This window comes from Copadichromis virginalis, linkage group LG16, assembly GCF_057382275.1.
Source record: "Copadichromis virginalis isolate Kocher_CV1m ecotype Utaka linkage group LG16, C_Virginalis_male_GT1.1, whole genome shotgun sequence".
NCBI classification, from domain to species: domain Eukaryota; kingdom Metazoa; phylum Chordata; class Actinopteri; order Cichliformes; family Cichlidae; genus Copadichromis; species Copadichromis virginalis.
In genome coordinates, this window is record NC_140633.1 from 25,322,668 (window position 1) to 25,331,585 (window position 8,918).

Genomic DNA, 8,918 nt, shown 5'->3' on the forward strand with positions numbered 1-8,918 from the left:
ATCGTCACCATTGCATTAATAATATAATCTGCAGCATTGATATTGCATTCAGAGGTTTAAACAGTGTGTGTCTTTCAGAAAGACTAAGTTGCAGAAAGTTTGCATTAATGAAAGCAGAGTCTAAGTTATTCTGAGGAGCAGGTTAGACGAGGCTATTTGATGAGCCTCTGGTCTGGTGGAAGGTCAGAAGTGCAACGGGTGAGATGAGAGAGCATTTGAGGACGACATATACACACACACACTTAGTTAGAGAGAATCATTTATAGGTGAGAGGTTAGTTATGTTTACTCGCAACTGTGAAAGAGGAACAGTTTCTTGTTGTCTCGGCAAGAAAGAGGAAATACCTGGTGTGAATACGTATGAATGGACGGTGACTGGACGGACGAACTGAACTAAGGTTGGACCAACTGGACACTGAGGTAAAGACTGGACTAAGGCTAAGCACATGACTGATGACTGTTCTGTTTTAAGTTCATTTTCATGACATAGATTGGATCATGAGTGGGGAAAACTGAGCATTTTTAGTTTTGTACATTATTTTGACACATGAAATGTGTCAAAATAAAGGGGGGATTTAAGGTTTAAGTTGAAATGGGTTTAGGATCATTTTAGGACTTTTGGGGTGTTTGATGATTTAGATATGGTAAAACTGAGGCAGACATTGTTATTTTCATGTTTAAGTTGAAGGATTAAAATGAACTGAATCCTGGTTAGAAGATAAACTCTTTACACACATAAAGAGCATTTAGATTAGGGCTGAACGATATATCGCATTTGCGATAATATCGCGACATGATCAAGTGCAATTTTCTAACCGCAAAGGCTGCGATTATACTGCGATTATATTATACAATTCATGGGCTGCATCCTCCTGAGGCCGCATTTGTAGACCGATTACGTCACAGCGACGCGCCGAAGGCTGTCCAAATTACTACCATATCCCAGAATTCATAGCGCGGCCCAGCCAAACTCCAGTTTCCAGCAATGGCGGCCGCTACTAAGTTTTAAAATTACTCATACTAATCTTTCTGGGTCACAAAATAAACTTTTAACATATTTTCAGGCGAGAAAGTAGTTGTGTAAACATCAAATATCTGCTCGGTTTATCAAGATATCCCATATTTGCAAAAGTGCTTCGACGTTTTCAGAGGCGTCTGCTACCCACCAGCTCGACAGCTAGCCGGGAGCTCGAGGGTTACTGATGCGGCCGAGAACGGCACAACTCCCGGCACATCATTTTCAGATCACCGCGGAGTTTCGCTGCTCGGGTTAAACGTAATATATAAGTCACTTAGACAACCTAAAAATGTTATTGTTGGGCTTTTTTCAGTGTTTTGTTTGTTCGTGAGTAAATCGGTTTGGCTGAGATTAAAGTTATTAGATTAGATAAAATAAAACTTTATTAATCCCCCGGGTGGGTTCCTCCTTGGTTTTCACACAGCTGACTAAACGTCAAACAGAAAACTTATTAAACAGAAGTATGAGACAGTCGAGAATTTACACCAGTGTCTGGTTATATTTTAGATAGCAAGAAGCAGACGGCCGAGTTTATTAAACTCCACCGAGACAGCGGTGACGCTAATCAGAACTAGACCGCCCAATTTCACGCCTTTAAATTTTAAAGGCGTGTTTGTGTGTGTTTATACAATTGCTATTATGTTTGCACTTTATGTGTAATGTTACTGACTGCAGAGATCAGTAAGATGTGTGTATTTTTTATTTATTAGTTTTATTTATTTAATATTATTTTTTAATTGAATGACTGTGCAGGTCCTCTGGATGTTACTTCGGGTTCTGGCTCATAGCCAGTCACGGAACCCGAAGTAACAAATAGGTCTAGTACTGTAGTTGTTGTGACATTATTCTATAAGGTAACTAAGAAGATTCTATTAACCTCCTAATAACTTTACTTACTGCCAAATGTTTCTTGGTAGTAAGTATAGAGGTTGTACTTATTACAAGTACAAAAAGAACTGGATTCCTATTTTGCCTTAAAGGCATAAATCTTACAAGGTGGTGACTTGAATAACCATTTTCCCTCAACAATAATCAACAGATAAATTCTTAATACACAAAAACGACACTTTAAGTGTTCCAGATTAAATTTAAACCATCTTCCCTATTCTTTTTTCTTTTAAAGTATTTGACTACTACTAGACTGTCAAGAAGCACTTTGCAATGACTAAAAAGGAGCCAGTATATTTCTAAAATCCGTGCCAATAAGCACCTCGTTAATGTTGAAAATGTGTACCTAGATATAAAGTGCACCATATGCAATAATGCTGAAACACTAGATGGATATTAGCACTTTTAATTTTTTCTTAATATACATTTTCTATCCAGAGATGCTTTCTTTTCTTTATTAAATAAAATAAAATTTGCGGTTTGGCAGTTTAATAGGAACCAAAGTGGACTGTGGCCTAAGCTCTATGGATAAAAGTTTTCATCCAATGACTCTTTGAATTCAGGTGTTTTCACTCTCATTACCACGGGCATATAAAATCAAGCACCTGGCTCTGCAGTCTGCCTTTACCAATACACTGTAAAATGTAATATTGTGTTTAATTAAAAATATTAAATAGGCTGAACTCAGTTTTTATCAATTTGTTATTAGAACTCGATTTAAATAAGTTAACAGTACTTTTTATGCAAACGCTGATAAACTCAATTTATTTGAGTTGTCTTAACTTAGAAAAACTAAGTGAGATGGAAGTTTTGCTTCTCAGTGCGGAAGGATGAAAGATGTGTTTTGAAAATGCCATGTCACCACCGCCCTCCTCCCTCTCGGATCAGTCCGCACGTTCATTGTTACCATCATTTTTTTATGGAATATGTTGAGCAAACCTGGAAAAGCGTCAGCTCAAGATATTATTGTTGTCATTGCTGTGGATCTTTACCTGATACACTGACTTGGTGAGTAAATGTTTACTCTTATTCAAACTGATTTTGTGGCTTCTCTTAGTTTAGCACCAGGTTTATAATCTTGCTAGCTAGTTAGTGTTAGCCTAGCGTTGCTGCTGCGGCTGGGCTCGTGTTACTTAAAAATTAACACTACAGCCTTAAAAACCTCACGTAAAAATATGTCTGTGAAATTTTCTGTTGATTGTTTGAAATAAAAAAGTGAGATAAGAGCCCAGACAAAATTCTTCGGGAGGTGCAGCCGTTAGGGTTGGGGTGGGGTGTATTTTCAATCCGTCAGAAGAAAAGTTAATAAAATAAATTTTTATCTATCTATCTATCTATCTATCTATCTTTCTTAGGGGTGCACAACGATATTCGTATCGATATTGAACCGTTCGATACACATATGTATCGAACAATACAACATTTGTAATTTATTTTATCAACTTTCCTTCTGACTATGCTGTCTGTGTTGAGCGCTCAGTGAATCTGCGTTCGACTACTCCGCCTAGGCTGCACTGTCGAGCGCAGATCCACTGAGCGCTCAAAACAGACAGCATAGTCAGAAGGAAGAGCGCAGGGCAAGCTAGCAAGACAGAAGTTAAGCTCCCCTTGCAACATGGACCTCCCCCCCCCCCCCCCACACCCTCATTCAGATCTGGCGTTTGGAATTATTTTGGTTTTCATGTGACGTATGACCCTGAAGGTAAGCGAGTCATGGACTAAAGTAAAACAGTATGTTGGATGTGCCATGCAATGCTCAATTACATGGGTGGGAACTAGTGTGTTAGCGCAGTTAGCTCGTTAACGTGTTGGCCGTCTAGCCCCACGCACGGGGCGATCGGCGGTAGCTCGTTAACGGAGATTTGCCGTGTTGTGGCGTTAAGGTCATTTCAACGAGATTAACCTGAAAGCACTAGTGGGAACACAACGAATATGACTGCACATTTACGCCGACATCATCCTAGTGCAAAGACAAAAACAACAAGCATGCTACTAACTTTAGCCGAGTCATTTAGACAGCTGTTAGCACATGATTCTCCTTATGCTGCTGAGAATATAGCCCAGAAGAAGCGGATAGTATAGCTTTTATTTTGGAAAGAGACATTTCTCTGTAATAAACTCTCTTTTCCAAAGATGAGTGATTCCTCAATCAGATACAGGGCTTGCAATATCGCTAGCCCGACGTCCTGGAGCTAGCGATTTTTTTCAGTCGGCTACCAAAATCTATCTCTTCCCTGCCCGTCGGGCTATTGTAGGAAGGAAAAATATATGTCAATGCTTTTGCATTCTTTCAGAAATGTAGCTGGGTAATTATGTCATTGGCATCGGTGAGCCACTGTCAATATGTGACATATTGAAATCGCGTTTGAATTTGCGCTTGTTTTTTGCTTTCACTTTGCAATCGTGCGAACTGTGTATAGAGAGCGACAGCACTGATCTGTGAGTGATGATAATTTGTGCACCAATTCCTCTGACATCGTCTTATTAATCGTTAGCTTACTATGCAAACATGACAAGTGAAATCTCCCGCAGCAAGCTTAAACATGTGAGAGGTTGATCGCGCAGAGAATCGCTGAGCGTTATGTGTGTGAGTGCGTGTGTAAAAGCAGCAGGATTTATATTTGACTACGATGACCTGGATGACTGAGAACCTTCACAGACAGATATATATTTTAGTTCTGCTGAGCCAAATAAGACAGGTCAGGGTGAAGAAGTGACAGCCAAAGAAAAGCTTACCACAAAACGGAGAAGTTATGACAAATCAGACTATAAGGCAAAAAGAAAGTGCAGCTTTATGGTTTCATGGACAAAAGAATTTCTGTGGCTGCAATATGACGAGCTAAATAACCAGGGCTGCACATAAGTGGTCCGCAGGTGCGCATTCGCTGTCAAAATAAAAAACACGCACAAGGGTTAGGGTTAAATTTAAAAACTGTACTTTTGAGTTAAAATATATATTTATAATTTTAATAAATGCCAAATTAAAAAGGCATGAACATTTTTTTGTATCGAAAAAATATCGAACCGTGACACCAAAGTATCGAACCGAATGAATAAATAAATATATATATTAGGGGTGCAACGATATTCGTATCGATATTGAACCGTTCGATACAGTGCTTTCGGTTCGGTACGCATATGTATCGAACAATACAATTTTTTTCAATTTTTTTTTTTTTTTTTTGTGTCCCGTTTGGATCTATAGCCATCAGAATTGTTGTCTTGAGGCCAAGAAAGATGCCAAGAGGATTTATTTTAAGTGGATCATCATATTGGTCCATTTGATTGACCTTTATTATAATTATGAATTTATTTTATTTTCAGTTGCAAACGGGACAGACATGACTGTGGGATAGGACAGGGGGAAAGAATGAAATAAAGAGGGGGAGAGAAAGAAAGAAAACCAAAGGGGAGAAAAAAAAAAGAACAATAAAAAATTTGTAATTTATTTTATCAACTTTCCTTCTGACGATGCTGTCTGTGTTGAGCGCTCAGTGAATCTGCATTTGACTACTCCGCCTAGGCTCGAGAGTGCAGCCTAGGCGGAGTAGTCGAACGCAGATTCACTGAGCACTCAACACAGACAGCATGGTCAGAAGGAAGAGCGCAGGGCAAGCTAGCGAGACAGAAGTGGACCTCCCCACCCTCATTCAGATCTGGCGTTTGGAATTATTTTGGTTTTCATGTTACGTATGACCCTGAAGGTAAGCGAGTCATGGACTAAAGTAAAACAGTATGTTGGATGTGCCATGCAATGCTCAATTACATGGGTGGGAGCTAGTGTGTTAGCGCAGTTAGCTCGTTAACGTGTTGGCCGTCTAGCCCCATGCACGGAGCGATCGGCGGTAGCTCGTTAACGGAGATTTGCCGTGTTGTGGCGTTAAGGTTATTTCAACGAGATTAACCTGAAAGCACTAGTGGGAACACAACGAATATGACTGCACATTTACGCCGACATCATCCTAGTGCAAAGACCAAAACAACAAGCATGCATGCTACTAACTTTAGCCGAGTCATTTAGACAGCTGTTAGCACAGGATTCTCCTTATGGAGACCTGATATGTTTAATATGCTGCTGAGAATATAGCCCAGAAGAAGCGGATAGTATAGCTTTTATTTTGGAAAGAGACATTTCTCTGTAATAAACTCTCTTTTCCAAAGATGAGTGATTCCTCAATCAGATACAGGGCTCGCAATATCGCTAGCCCGACGTCCCGGGGCTATCTCTGCCCTGCCTGTCGGGCTATTGTAGGAAGGAAAAATATATGTCAATGCTTTTGCATTCTTTCAGAAATGTAGCTGGGTAATTATGTCATTGGGTGAGCCACTGTCAATATGTGGCATATTGAAATCGTGTTTGAATTTGCGCTTGTTTTTTTGCTTTCACTTTGCAATCGCGCGAACTGTGTATAGAGAGCGACAGCACTGATCTGTGAGTGATGATAATTTGTGCACCAATTCCTCTGACATCGTCTTATTAATTGTTAGCTTACTATGCAAACATGACAAGTGAAATCTCCCGCAGCTTAAACATGTGAGAGGTTGATCGCGCAGAGAATCGCTGAGCTTATGTGAGTGCGGCAGGATATATATTTGACTACGATGACCTGGATGACTGAGAACCTTCACAGACAGATATATATTTTAGTTCTGCTGAGCCAAATAAGACAGGTCAGGGTGAAGAAGTGACAGCCAAAGAAAAGCTTACCACAAAACGGAGAAGTTATGACAAATCAGACTATAAGGCAAAAAGAAAGTGCAGCTTTATGGTTTCATGGACAAAAGAATTTCTGTGGCTGCAATATGACGAGCTAAAAAACAACACGCACAAGGGTTAGGGTTAAATTTAAAAACTGTACTTTTGTGTTAAAATATATATTTATAATTTTAATAAATGACAAATTAAAAAGGCATGAACATTTTTTTTTGTATCGAAAAAATATCGAACCGTGACACCAAAGTATCGAACCGAACCGAACCGTGAATTTTGTGTATCGTTGCACCCCTAATATATATATATATATATATATATATATATATATATATATATATATATATATATATATATATATATATATATATATGGCCCCAACTGACCGAGTGCTCAGTGAATACCTCAGGCAGCAGAAACCCAAGAAAGAGGAGGGAGACGAGGAACCATCATGGAAGGACAGGCCCCTGCACGGTATGTACCACCGGCAGATAGAGGAGGTGGCTGATATCCAGAAATCCTACCAGTGGCTGGACAAAGCTGGACTGAAAGACAGCACAGAGGCACTAATCATGGCAGCACAAGAACAAGCTCTGAGCACAAGATCCATAGAGGCTGGGGTCTATCACACCAGGCAAGACCCCAGGTGCAGGCTGTGTAAAGATGCCCCAGAGACAATCCAGCACATAACAGCAGGGTGCAAGATGCTAGCAGGCAAGGCATACATGGAACGCCATAACCAAGTGGCCGGCATAGTGTACAGGAACATCTGTGCCGAGTATAACCTGGAAGTCCCGAGGTCAAAATGGGAGATGCCCCCAAGGGTGGTGGAGAATGACCGAGCTAAGATCCTGTGGGACTTCCAGATACAGACGGACAAAATGGTGGTGGCTAACCAACCGGACATAGTGGTGGTAGACAAACAGAAGAAGACGGCCGTAGTGATCGATGTAGCGGTTCCGAATGACAGCAATATCAGGAAGAAGGAACACGAGAAGCTGGAGAAATACCAAGGGCTCAGAGAAGAGCTCGAGAGGATGTGGAGGGTGAAGGTAACGGTGGTCCCCGTGGTAATCGGAGCACTAGGTGCGGTGACTCCCAAGCTAGGCGAGTGGCTCCAGCAGATCCCGGGAATAACATCGGAGATCTCTGTCCAGAAGAGCGCAGTCCTGGGAACAGCTAAGATACTGCGCAGGACCCTCAAGCTCCCAGGCCTCTGGTAGAGGACCCGAGCTTGAAGGATAAACCGCCCGCAGGGGCGTGCTGGGTGTTTTTTTTTATATATATATATATATATATCATGTTTAACCTGAGTAGCAAAAGACCGCAGGAGTTAGCTGTGCTCGCGGACTTTTATCAAGCCTTGACCTCCCGGTCAGCTATCGCGCTGGTGGATAACAGAGCTCTTCGAAAACGTGGAAGCACTTTTTGCAAATATGTGATATTTTGATAAATTAAGTAGATATTTGAGCATTACATAGCTACATTCTTGCTGCTGAAAATATCTTAAAAGGTTATTTTGTGACCCAGAAAGGGTAGTCTGGGGAAAAGGAGGATCGCATTTGTCAGCCACGGTTGTCGGAGCCTGTGTGTACTGTGCGTAAAAACGTATTACTTTTTCTGGGTCATAAAATAAACTTTTAAGATATTTTCAGGCGAGAATGTAGCTGTGTAAAGTTCAAGTATCTGCTCGATTTATCAAGACATCACATATTTGCAAAGATGCGCCGAAGTTTTCAGAGATGTCCATTTTTTCATGCTTTGTGGCAGCTTTTGAACATCTGTGACATCTATTAATGTCAAATCTAGCCTTTATTTAACAACATAAGCAAAATGTTACAATGATTGCACAGCCATTAAGGATCAAATCAGTTTCTGAAAAATGTTCTGTTTTTTCTCCCTCTGCTTGCTTCTTACTGTCTTTGAGGCTCGGGACCAGCACTCCTGTTGTTGGACAGAAAGACATCAGTAAGTATTTTGGTTTTCCAATATATTAGCAACTGTCAGTGACATTTATATTAATCAGGCTGAACTTTAATCATACTTTAGATCATCCTGTTTTACTTATTGTTTTATTTGTGCTTTGGTTTGGGGAAGTTGTTTCTTTACTGATCTTTTCCTGTCTTCCGTTATTAGACTTGAGATATGACTGCACTATGCTGTTGCTTGTGACTCCAGTTAATTCTACAAGACATGCTGTGTAAGTAAACAAACAACAACAGTTTGGTCTGCATTTCTTGAAAGATCACATCCCCTAAACTTAGTTTAGAGGGTCTACACTGTATATAGTGAAGTCTGCAAG

At 40.4% G+C, this 8,918-nt stretch overlaps 1 protein-coding gene across 1 annotated transcript in view; it reads left to right on the forward strand.

The window, feature by feature from the left end:
* Window positions 1-8,918, forward strand: part of LOC146690898 (uncharacterized) — a 38,174-nt gene that overhangs the window by 3,655 nt on the left and 25,601 nt on the right. The window lies entirely within an intron of this gene.